Genomic DNA, 13,655 nt, shown 5'->3' on the forward strand with positions numbered 1-13,655 from the left:
TGGTCCTTTGGCCTCTACGTCAGTTCTCACTGCTAATGTGTTCCGAGGGCCTACTGTGTGCCAGGCACTGTTCTCAACTTTTCACATAGAGGACCTCATTGAAATCCCACCACTTTGTGAGGTAGGCAGGCCCTACTATGATGCCCATTTTACAGATAAAGAAACTGAGACATGGAGAGGGTAATTGCTTGCCCAGGATCATACCTAGGAACTGGAAAAGTCAGGATTTGAACTGGGACAATCTGATTCTAGAACCTCCGTACAAGATAACCAATGGTTCCCGGGGCCGCCTCCCCAGCTCCAGTCTGGCCTATTAAGCCCTCACCAGTCCACATTTTCACTGCCCTCCACATGATGGTCATCATAAATTGGCAGCGGCTCCCCAGTGCCCACCCAGTGAAGTTCAAAGACCTAGCCCCATCTTGCCAATGTATCTCACACTGCTTTTCTCTTTGAACCCTACTAACTTGCAAATGGGAGCCCAGAGAGGAGGCATTTAGCATACAAACTGTGAGGGGTCTCCCCCTCAGGGTGGGCACCCGGGGCTGAAGGTCTCCTTGCATTAAGTGCCCTGGGCTTCTGCTAGTCTCTCCCAAGTCCTGGCCCTGCCACGCTGCCTGCTGCTGTGGACTGAATGTGTGCACCCCCGGATTAATATATTGAACTGCACCCCTCCCCTGAGTGACGGGATTAGGAGGTGGGGGCCTTGGGAGGTGATCAGGCCATGAGGGTGGGGCCCTTATGAATGAGATTAAGGCCCTTATATAAGAGGCCCCAAAATCGCTCCCCTCCCTCCTCTTCTGCTGTGTGAGGACAGTGACAAGGTGTCTGTCTGCGACCAGGAAGCGGGTTCTCACCAGACACTGAGCCTGCCAGTGCCACGGTCTTGGACTTGCCAGCCTCCAGAACTGTCAACAGTAAATGCCTGCTGTTTATAAGCCACTCAGTCTGTGGTTCACACGGACGTTCAGACTTGGGGCTTCTCTCGAGAAGGAAGGAGGGATCAGGAAGTAGTGGGCCTCTGGCCTGATAACACGTGGCCAGGTAAGAAGCTGCTGGGTTTGCCCCCGTCTTCCCCACCTGGCCCCGTCTCCCACTGGCCTGTTGGTCCCTGAAGATATCTGGCTCTGTGGTCCCCTGAACATGCCCAGGTCTGCCCGGCTCCACATCTACATCCATCTTTTCCCGTCTGGATGCCCCTGCTGCCCGGAGCTGACCGCCCTCCTGCCCCCCACTGGCCTTCAAGGTCTCTTTTCAACAGCCTTTTTCTGACCTCCAAACAGATATGCCCTGGAAGCTTGCTTTCCGACCCCGCCCCCCCGGCCCCCTTCCGCTAAGTTGTCATTTCATGACCAGACAGAAAGTCCCTGGGGGACAAAGGAAATGTCTGGTGCGTGTTTTGGGGAGACTGATACAGGAGTCCCGGAGGCGGCCTCTGCACCGAGTCCTCAAAGCACACGTGTCTCTCAAATGGAAGCCGCTCTCTGGCTCAGCCTCGCTGTTTCCCCGCTAGCGACATTCAGAACGCAGCCCGTCTTCACAGAAGCATGGTGGGGAACCAGGTTTTAATGCACGTTTCCATCACGATTCTGAAACCGTCACGAAGCCCAGGAAGCAGCAACAGCACCCCTTGCTGTTGGTTCCCTGTAAAGGAAAGCTTGCAATTCTCCCGAGTAATTTGATCAGTTTTTCTCTGCTCCTCCCCCTTCCGCAACAGAGCCACAGAACCGGCCTGCAGCTTTGCAAGCAGGAGGCCAAGGGTCAAGGTTCAAACTGTTCCATCCATGTCAACGTCTAGCTTTGGTCTTGAGAAGTAAGAGGAGAGAGGAGTGCTTGCCCCTCCCAGCTACTGAAATGTGGGCGCCTCTAAACAGATGCTGGATGGCCCGGTCAGTGTAGCTCAGTGGTTGAGCATCGACCCATGAACCAAGAGATCGTTGGTTTGATTCCCGGTCAGGGCACATGCCCGGGGTTTCAGGCTTAATTCCCAGCAGGCCAATCAGTGATGTTTCTGTCTTTCTACCCCTCTCACTTCCTCTCTCTCTCTCTAAAAAAAAAAAAAAAAAAAAAAAAAAATTCAATAAAATAAACATGTTAAAAAAATAAACAGCCCTAACCAATTTGGCTCAATGGATAAATGGATAGAGCATCGGCCAATGGACTGAAAGGTCCCAGGTTCGACTCCGGTCAAGGGCACATTTCTCAGTTGCAGGCTCAATCCCAGACCCCATCGGGGCATGTGTAGGAGGCAACCAATGGATGTGTCTCTCTCACATGGACGTTTCTTTCTCTCTGTCTCTCCTCCTCCCTTCCACTCTTTCTATCAAAAATCAATCGAAATTACCTCGGGTGAGGATGAACAAAAACAAAAACAACAACAACAAAACAAACAAAAATAAACAGATACGGGATGGAAAATGCTGCCCAACACAAGGAGGTCTGAGGGGCAGGACTGAGGTTCCGGGTCTGAGCTGAGTGCTTCCCACAGATGCTCACAAGTGCTCACAGCGCCCCTGAGCACTGCCGTCCAGCACCCCTAATGCAAACCACTGGTGACAGACGTGTCTAAGTGAGAACTCTGTGTTTTACAGTGTTAACACCTCTAGGGCGGGCAGCATCCTGTCAGCAAACTTAGTGTCTCTCAGCAAACGGTGTGTCCGTTCACCCCACATGAGCTGAATACAGGCCTGACACAAACCTCGTGCCATTCGGCTCAGGTTTTGCCCTGGCAATGAATCTCTGCTGAATTGACGGGAGAGAAAAAGAACGCCCAGACTCGTTCTGTTCTCTCCCGCTGAGCTGGACCGGCATCTGTCAGAAGATGTTAGAAAGTAGGTAAGTGCCTTAGTGAGAACAGTGTCCTGCAGGCGATTTGGGACACGTGGATAGATCTGCTTTCTTGCTTCAGGAAACGGTGCCTCTGTTTCACGAGGCCTCGAAGGCCCTTTCCTGTCCTTGGGGTACGTGGCTCGGAGTGATGTATACAGTAGGCACTCCACAAAGGAGATACTGCCCTCAGGGAAACCTGCAGTCATAGCAGCAGCGAACAACAAGCTGAGGGGGGCCTCTGGTTCCAACAGTGACCAAAAGCAAACACAATGAAACTTAGCCAAAGGGGGAAAAGCATTTTCTTAGTGAGCATGTGAGAAATCCTGTCTCCAGCAATTCACATGACAGAGAATTTTTAAATCGGCTCTGAGTCCAACTTAAGGCAATGAGATAACACACCTGCTAAAAAGTAAATGAGAGTGAAAATGCTTTAACTAAAAAATACAAAATTCTGTACAAAGAAGTGAAAGTGAAATGTCCTCTGGGCCCTGGCTGCCCCCTGCTGGGTACAGAGGGTAGCTCTGGGAGGGAGCAATGCACAGTGGCTAATACAGGGACTCGAGTCAAACCGTCTGAGCTTGAAACGTGGCTCCTCACCCATGACGTACCACGGCTGTGTGACCTTGGCGAAGTTACTTAACTTCTCTGGCCTGAATTTCCTCGTCAGTAAAGTGGCATAATACAACTTCATTATGTTTGCTGAAAAGATTCGAGATAATCTATGTAAAGCACCCTAAACACTGGCAGAAAGTGCTCAAAAAATACGTATTACATTATAAGTGGAATACTGACAAAGGTGAATGTTTTCAAGGGAGGGTAGATTAGATGGCCATATAAATAATAAAATCGATTAAACTGCCAGGCAATGTATTTGTCACCAAGTAGGCCTTCAATAAATGTGAGACAAACGGACAATAAAGTCATGTCATCTGATGACAGTGTGATGGAGCTGGAGCTGTTTTTCTTGGAGAAAGCCTGAATTATGTGAGATACACCTCATGCCAGGTGTCACCCCACCAATGACTTTCTGCTGAGTTGATGGGGGAACAGAGGCCCTGGGCCAAGGACCCGGTAACCGTACCCAGACTCCTGACCAGACAGGCTCTCCAAGTAGCGAGTCCCCACGGATGGGACAATTCAAGCAGAGTCGGACTGCCACCTCCCAGACGGTCCCTGGCACGTGCCGATGGTATAGATGATTTTCTGCTTTGGGTAGAGGGTTGGCATGGGGGTAGGAAAGACAGGGTTTCTGCTTTGGGTAAAAGGTCAACCTGTACAGAGCATTACGATATGACTCATACACCATATAAGTCACCTATGTAAAGTGCACAACTCAATGGTAAACTATATTTAGAGAATGACGCAATCCTCAAACCATCAACGTATGTTCACAGATTTGTACATCCAGCACCACAATCAACTTTAGAACATTTTTATCACCCAAAAAAAGAGACTCCCCCGCCACTCCTTAGCCATTACTCCCATCCCCCTCCACTCCCAGCCACTAATACTTTCTGTTCTTGTAGAGTTTTCTCTTCCCTACACTATGTAACATTGGTGTCCGAGTTCTTTCCCCCAGTCTTCAAGGCTCATCCACGTTGTAGTGTATGTCAGTGTTTCATTCCTTTTGGCAACCCAATAATATTCCATTGTATGGGTGTGCCACAGTTCGCTTATGCATTCCTCCACTGATGGACACTCAGGTAGGTTGCAAAGTACAGAAGGATGTGTTTAAAAACTTCACCCAGCACTGTTTGTAGTCATGAAAAAAAAAATGGAAGCAGCTAACGGTAGGGGATGGGTGACAGAAAACGCTGGTTCGTCTGTACAGTGATGCGATGAAGCCGTGAGGAACGCAGAGCAAAGACATTCACAATATATTCTCCTCTGAAGAACGCAAACTTCAGAATAATTTACATGGAGGCTGTGGCCCTGCCTTTGTCCAAATACGCATTAGGTAATAAAGCGTGATATGCACAGGGACCAAAAAACACGAGTGGTTATCTCCGAACAGTGATTTGTGGAGGTGGTGGCTTTTTTCTTGTATACACTTTTCCCCCTAAAATGTCTTCTGAAATCATATATTACTCCACAGGACACATACGCAGCCTACTTTTCATCAGCAACATTTCTACACACAAATATTGTTCTCCTTCCCGAGCATGGCTCTGAAGCTCAGAGTGAACCCTGAGCCCAGAAACGAATCTGTATCTGGAAAAGCTGCTTACACTTTTTGCTCTTGGTGCCCGCTGATGAAAACAACATCAAGGAAGGAGGACTTGGACAGGAGAATGTAGAGACCATGAGCCTTAGGGAGGAAAGAGTAAAAATAAGCACAATGTCAGTTTGCCAAGGAGACGGGGGTTCGATGTTCTGAGAAGCTCTAATTGCGAGCGAACCGTTGGGCTGGAAATGGGCATCGGCTCAGGAATAAATTATGCATGGCCACTGTTAAATATTTCATCCATCCTTAACTGTTATTTGTCTCCCCATGGCTAAAAGAGGAACGAAAGAACATACCCCCAGCATAAGCATTACAGTCCTGTCATTGTTCCGTCCCCCGAGGACAGCCACAAACTTTCAAACCCAAACCCTTCTGAAGTGGAAAAACTAACCATGATGAAAATGAGGGGTCGACCTGGCAAGCTGAACTTGAACTTCACGCCCCGATGAGCGGATGGCACGGCGATCTCACCTTCGGCTTCAAACGTGCCAGCCCTCAACATCACGGGCACTCTGCTCTACCTAACTTGCTGTTTTAGGAACGAATGTTGGTGATTCTCGGTGACGCCGGGCAAAGGGCTGTTGTCCCCCCTGGTCTCCATGCAGCGAGCAGGAAAGGACGGGAGGGCATTTGAGGAGCTGTCAGGAGCTGATGCTCCCCGTTCCGCCTTGAGCCATTTGGCCACCTTCCCAGCCACCCTGCCTCCTCTCCTGGCGCCCCTCCCTTTACCGTTTATTTCCTCGCACTCCCCCGGCCCCGCACGCGGCTGTTGGAGGCGCATGCCAGGCCCACTGGGCACGGGCCCTGTGAACACCGGCCAAGGCACCCAGGGGGTGGGGGCGGGGCAGCTCACTAGAGAAGCCCTCATGGGTCACAACTGAATTGCAAAGGTTTTGTTACAAAGGGGTTACTGTTGCCTCCCGCGGGGCGACTGAAAAATTATTACCATGGCCGTTTTGGGGTGAGATTCGCTCGCAATCATTTTTCAAGTATTGTCTGGCGTTTTGTGTATGGGTGCACCAGTTTAATTTCACATTCAGGCAGAGCAGACGTGGATGTGTGTGTGTGTGTGTGTGTGTGTGTGTGTGTGTATGTACGTATGGGTAGATGCATATTCCCAATTTAAAATCAACTTGTGTGTGTATATGTGTTTTTAAGCCAAGAATCCTTCCCATGTTTTTCTGCTTTACCAGATAGAGATTCAAAGAAATGAAATCTATATTCTTCGTAAGTTACCGTGTGTAGATCATTGCCGTGAGAGTGAGTGATGGGAGATTCTTTCTGATTCCAGGGGATCCCAAGGTCAGTCACGGGTCCACCTGAGAAGCCACACGGCTCGGGATCGCTGTGTCATGCGTTTGTGGTCACTGACATTATTGGAGACTCACATTCTAACGCCCTCTCCTCCGAGCTTCCTCAGGAATTTACCAGGTTAATGATTTCATTTCTGAGTCACTGAGCATACAGAGTTCTGCCTGAGTCACCGGGGTACATGCCTGAGACAGCAGCTGAGGGCCTCTGGGAACGTTAGAGAAAACCCGATAGGCAACTTACGACTGACTGTAGATGGAAGGCTAGTGCGCGGGCGGCGGGGCGGAAAGCCTGGGAACAGAGCGCCAACGTCCTGTCGGCACAGCGCCGGTTTCATCTGAGCGCAACCTGCTCCAGGTCTCAGTCACAAACAATGCCGTGAATGCGACTTCCTTGTCCAAGCCTGATGCATTGCTAGGAGACGGAATGGAACAGGAATGCGACACTGATACTATCTGTGGGTTGTACTATTAGTCCAATTCTAGCCTTTCTCCTCCTTTTTGGGGGGCAGATAAGCCAGCACAAAAATGAAGCCTGGAGTTTTCAGAGGCTTATTTTCTGCACACCTATAATGATTTGGCAGGCGAGAGGCGGGGGACGGGGGGCGAGGGGCGGGGGGGGAGGGCCCACAGTATTTCATCCAAAGTGCAACTCCAATAAGTCAGATTCTACTGACTCAGGCAGTGTGACCCTTTGCACAAGGGGCTGGAGACTGAAGATGACTTCGGCCAAATGAGTTGACAGAACAATATATGGCAGGTAATTACGTGAAGGCTTTTCTTACATCTTTACGAATCCTAGAAGAAAGGAGAAGCATGCTCATGAAAGCAGTTCTGCTAAGAGTGAAAGGGAGAGCCCTGGCTGGGTAGCTCAGCTGTCCTTGATACACCAAGGTTCGCTCTCCAGTCAGGGCACATACAAGAGTCAACCAATGACTGCATAAATAAATGGAACAACAAATCAATGTTTCTCTTTCTCGCTCTCTCTCAAGTTAATTAGAAAACAACACTGTTACATAAGTAAATTTTTTAAAGCGAGAGAGAGTGAGAGACACAGAAAAGCGAGCTGGATTTGAGACCTCCCCTAACTTTCACGGGCATGGGAAGCGCCTGGGGAAATCTTGTTAGCATGCACCACGCTGGACGCCTTCAGCAGCGACTCTGCTCAGCGGGGCCGAGGTGGGGCCTGAGCGTCTGCATTGCTAACAGGCAGCCAGGGGCTGCGGTCTGCGGACAGCATCCCGGAGTCACTGGAGTTAGGAAACTGCCCTGGCCAGTCCCTTTGGCCCTCAGTCGTCTGGCAAAGGGGACAGAACAGCTCGCGTGCACTGAGCGCTCATCAGTCCTCAGGCCCCAAGTGCTTTGTACACATTACCTGCCACAGCCACCGTAGAGGGACTGGATTCACAGCAGGGAATTAGCCGCTTGACAGTGTGTGGTCCGAGCTTCGGAGACCAGCGATGGCGCACTGGTAGCCAGCAGGCCAGCTGTGGCCTACGGGTCCATGTGGTCTGTCACATGTGTTGTTTTACAAATCAGGATGGTTCACCGGGCTTACACAGACAACTCATCTAGGACAAAGGAGGTGAAACTATACAACGGGGAAAAGGCAATCTCTTCAATAAATGGTGCTAAAAAAAAAACTGGACAGATACATGCAAAACTGAAACGGCACCACCTGCTTACACCATGTACAAAGTAACCTAAAGAGGAATTAAAGACTTGAATGTAAGACCCGAAGTCACAAAACTCCCAGAAGAAAACAGAGGCAGTAAACTTTCTGACATTGGTCTCAGCAATTTTTTTTGGCTATGTTTTCTCAGGCAAAGGCAGCAAAAGCAAAATAAACAAATGGGATGTCATCAAACCAAAAATCTTTTGCACAGAGAAGGACACCACCAACAGGACAAAATGGCAACCTACTGGATGAAAGAAAATATTTGCAAATGATATATCCAAATGGGGTTAATGTTCAAAATATACAAAGAACTCATATAACTCAACATAAAACAATCTAATTAAAGCCTGGCTGGTGTGGCTCAGTGGTTGAGCATTGACCTATGAACCAGGAGGTCACGGTTCCATTCCCAGTCAGGGTACATGTCCAGATTGCAGGTTCAGTCCCCAGTAGGGGGCATCAGGAGGCAGCCGATCGATGTTTCTGTCTCTCTCTAAAAATCAATGAAAACATATATTTTTAAAAAATACTCATTCCATTTCACCATTTTCTACTGCTTACAAAACAATTGAGAATGTAGAACAAATTCTGATGTTTGTCAGCATAAGAATAATTAGAATAATGGACAACTTATAAGAATACGAAAGTTTTCCCCATCAGAAAGGGCTTGGCCCAGGAGGAGTAGCTCAGTTGGTTAGAGCATTGTCCCTATACGCCAAGGTTTCAAGTTTGACCCCCGGTCAGGGCACATACAAAAATCAATCGATGAATACATAAATAAGTGGAACAACAAAGCAATGTTTCTCTCCTCTGTCTCTCTCAAATGAATACATTTTTTTAAAATAAAGAATTTAACTTCAACAATATGAAAATACTTAATTTCTAGTTGGTTCCCCAATATAAGATCGAGGGTCTTATTTGTTTTCGTGTAGATCTCATTAAGTTTATCGGCAGCTTCTAAACAGTTCTTGAGAGACCTTAAAAGTGTGGTTCTGAACTCTATATCTTCCTTTGACAATTTTGTCCTGTTTCTTTGTCTCCGCATTTTGTTATGCTTCCTTGGTGCACCCCCTAGTGGTCTTTGTTCGCAGTCTTATAGTTAAATCTTGATTGTTGTAGCTAATTCCAGGGAGGGTTTGACCTCCAGGCCAAGTGGCTATGAGAATCAGCTGTGTCAGCAGTGAGAGAACTTCTGTCCTCTAGGGAGGTGCTAATCTAGCCTTTGCCTGAGGCTATCCGGCAAATGCCTCTGTGCAGGGCTTGGGCAGGGCGGGTCGCACAGGATCAACAGGGTGGGCCTGAGAGAGCAGTTATGGCGGCTCTCAGTCCTGTCCCCAGGGGCTCTGCCTCTCTGAGTCCCAGCACCTGCTGCAAAGCTCGGAGAGAAAGCTGCACTCGCTCTGACCGAAGCCAGACAGTCCCGCTTCTCCCGTTTGAGTCTGGGTCCCTAAAGACTCGCCCAGATCTGGTGTTCAGAGTCTGCAACTCCCTCCCGATTGAAAACAACAACCGCGCCCTCCGCCGCCAGCCCGCTCCGCGCACTCCGCACCTCAGAATTTGACTTCAGCACTGCGCCTCCTCTGAGTGTCCGTGTGCGTTTCTCTTTCCTCCTAGTTGTAGGACTTCCACTCAGCCAGCGTTCCTGTGGTTCTGGGTGATGTCCCTTCCGTTTTTTGGTTTCACTTTTGAAGTAGTTGTTCAAAGCAGCAAACTCCGTCGTTAACCTATGCCGCCATCTTGGTTCTCCCCAACAATATGAAAATAAAGTGACATAATGTGTTTCCTGACATGGTACACTGAGGATGTAACACCATAAACATACCATTCTGGCCCAAAATACACAACTTAAATCTAATGCTAAGGAAACCAACCCAAATTGATGGGCAGCTTACAAAACAATGTCTATTTTTTTTAAAATGTCAGTATTATGAAAGATTTAAAAAAGAGATGAGGGCCGAAACCGGTTTGGCTCAGTGGATAGAGCGTCGGCCTGCGGACTGAAAGGTCCCAGGTTCGATTCCGGTCAAGGGCATGTACCTGGGTTGCGGGCATATCCCCAGTAGGAGATGTGCAGGAGGCAGCTGATCGATGTTTCTCTCTCATCGATGTTTCTAACTCTCTATCTCTCTCCCTTCTTCTCTGTAAAAAATCAATAAAATATATTTTTTAAAAAAATTAAAAAAATAAAAAAGAGATGAGGGATTATTCTACATTAAAGGAGACCAAAGAGATGTGATATGTGATTCTGGATTAGATCCTGGGTCAAGGGAAACATTTCTGTAGAGGACACTATGGGGACACTTGGTGAGATTCTAGTATGGCTTATGTATGTTAAATGTTTTTTTAAAAATATATTTTATTGATTTTTACAGAGAGGAAGGGAGAGGGATAGAAACATTAATGAGAATCATCAATCAGCTGCCTCCTGCACGACACCCCCTACTGGGGATCGAGCCCACAACCGTTAAATGTTTTAACTTGATAGGGGAACCGTGGTTGTATAAGGGAATGTATTAAGAGACTGTCCTTGCCCTAGCTGGTTTGCCTCTTGGACTGAATGGTCATCGGGGTTTGATTCCAGTCAAGGACACTTACCTTGGTTGTGGACTTGATCCTGGGCACTGGTCAGGGTGCGTGCGGGAGGCAACCAATCAAATGTGTTTCTCTCATGTCGATGTTTCTCTATCTCTGTCTTTTCCCTTCCCTTCCACTCTCTCTAAAATCAATGGAGAAAATATCCTCAGGTGAGGATTAACAACAACAACAACAAACAAAAAATAAAGAGAGAGAGAGGAGAGAGAATGTCCTTGTCCTTAGGAAATATATGCTTGCCTTTAGGAGTTAAGGGGCTATGATCTTTGCAAACAATTCTCAAATGTTTCAGGAAAAAATGCAGAGAGATAAAGCAAATGTGGGTATGATCTGGGTTAAGGGTATAAACTATACTTTCCATGCAGCTCTTTTCTAGGTTTAATTATTTCAAAAATAAGCAAGCAAGCAAGCAATAGTGTATCTCCCCCATTAGGAAAAATATATACTAATATTTTACCATTGGCAAATCACTCAAGTGGAAAACGAAATTCTTCAAACGCAATTTTCAAAGAATGCATCCTAAAATTGTTTGGATGTTTATCTTTAAAATAAACATGTAAAAAAATGGAATAGAAAATCAGAGCATTTTTCATGTAATATTGACTTTGTGAAACTTTCAATTATATATATATATATATATATATATATATATATATATACACACACACACACACGCGTGCATGCGCGCACACACACACACACACATATACATACACACACATACCAGTGTATTAGATCACAATGTTTAATGCGTTTCTGACTGTGGGTTACAGTTTCAAAAAATGTTTAAAAGCCATTCTACTACAGTAGCTCTAATAGGATGACTCACCTGACAACTTACCTGAGACAGCTCCTTTGTGCCTGTTGTGGCATAACAGCAAACCCACTCTCTAGCAAAAGTGTTCCCACTTAGATGATTAATTATAGTTGCTCTTATTTTAAGGCAATTTAATTCCTTTTTTTAACAAAGCACAGTATACATAACTATGTTTGGTGACCAAAAAGGACTTGAACCTTTTTAAAAAATGAATTTATGTATTATTTATATGATTAAAAAAATTTTTAAGTTTTCTTTACTAATAATATTAAATAGTTTTGTTATCCATCCCTTGGGATTATAATGAAGTAGATAATTATAATGAACTAGAAAATAGTAGTTTTCTATTACATGGAAAACACTGGTTTGGGGATAAATACCATTTCCAAGAGAGCTATTTAAAATGAGAAAACACCTAAATATGGCTGTAAACACAAACTCCACTGACTTTTAGTATTAATTTATAAAATACACATCAAACGTTGCAAAGCAACTAGGATAAACATAGTAGCTTTAAAAATATTATCTAAATCCTGTTTGTAGGGAAGAACTTAGTAGACTACTACATACTGAGGACTTTTAAATTATGAAATCTAACATTAATTTCCTTTCTATTTACCTTCCAATAACCAGTCAGACATCCACCCAATTACAGCACTGAAGTAGCTTATCAGTGAACTTATCACAGCTGGAGGCTCAACCCCGCAGGTAATAGCCACCATCACCCATTGGGACGCTGTCCCAAATAAAGTCCAAATGATCAATGTCTTATAAGTAAGCACCCTCCCTCCCAACCTGTTCAAGAGAGCTCACCTGCCAAAGTCACTGACATACACACACTTAAAGTCCATTACCCACAATTCAACCTTCCATCAATCTGAAGATGGGAACATCTTAAGCAAACAAGAACGAGTTGCTAATCATGAATGAGAGCACCTAAAGGTGCACAACCCTAAAGGGGGCTAGCGTTTCCTCGCAAATTCCTATGACTTCAAAACCAAATTTTAGTCCTTTTGCAGAGTGCCAACTTGAAAGCAGCAGGGATTTGAGATCAAACAGCACTGGGATCACATCATAGGGTGAAAGGGATGTTTTAATTCACCAGTTTCATGGACCTGAAACTGAGATGAATGCCAGGCATTGGACGCAGCACAATGGGTACCTATCCGCGATGAAGAGGTCTAAAGACCGGACGTTGAATTTTTACTAAGAGGATTTTCAAGCTGTTTTTCATCGGGGGAAGGAATCAAAATGATCCTCCACGTTGGTTGGCAGAAGAGACAGAGCAGAGACCAACCAAGCCAATGACAGGGTGACTAATTTGGGATTAGAAATGGTCTGTTTTATTTTGGGCCTTTTAGTGTACATGTTTCAGGATAAACTGAATTGAATCCATGTACGGTGGCAACAGAAAGTATAACTAAGTGAATTTGAGTTCAGAAGATAAATGGTCACATTATAAACCACTTTTGTCTTGTTTCAAATCATCTTAAACCTAAATGATAACTCTGATGGATTATCATGCACAATTTCCCACATTTATCAGAATTAAGTACATTTTCAATGCAACCTTCCAGTCAATACATGCATATATGGTTGTAGTGGATGTACACACAATTTCGTGTTTTCTTTTAATCCTCACCTGAGGATAGTTTTCCATTGATTTTTACAGAGAGTGGAAGAGAGAGGGAAAGACAGAGAAATATCAATGTGAGAGTAACACATCGATTGGTTGCCTCCTGCACTCACCCTGACCAGGGCCTGGGCTGAGGAAGAGCCTGCAAACAAGGTATGTGCCCTTGACTGAAATGGAACCCAGGACCCTTTGGTCTACAGGCCAATGCTCTATCCACTTAGCCAAACCAGCGAGGGCTATCTTTGTTTTTAAAGATTTTTATTGATTTCAGAGGAGGGAGAGGGAGAGAGAGAAACATCAGTGATGACAGAGAATCATTCATCGGCTGCCTCCTGCACACCCCACACAGGGGATAGAGCCCATAAGCCGGCATGTGCCCTGACCGGGAATTGAACTGTGACCTCCTGGTTCATAGGTTGATGCTCAACCACTGAACCACACTGGCAGGGCTCAAGTTTATCTTTTTTTAAAAAAATTATTTATTTAAATATATTTTATTGATTTTTTATAGAGAGAGGGAGAGTTAGAAACATCGATGAGAAATACTGATCAGCTGCCTCCTGCACACC

Source organism: Myotis daubentonii, chromosome 8 (genome assembly GCF_963259705.1).
Source record: "Myotis daubentonii chromosome 8, mMyoDau2.1, whole genome shotgun sequence".
NCBI classification, from domain to species: Eukaryota; Metazoa; Chordata; class Mammalia; order Chiroptera; family Vespertilionidae; genus Myotis; species Myotis daubentonii.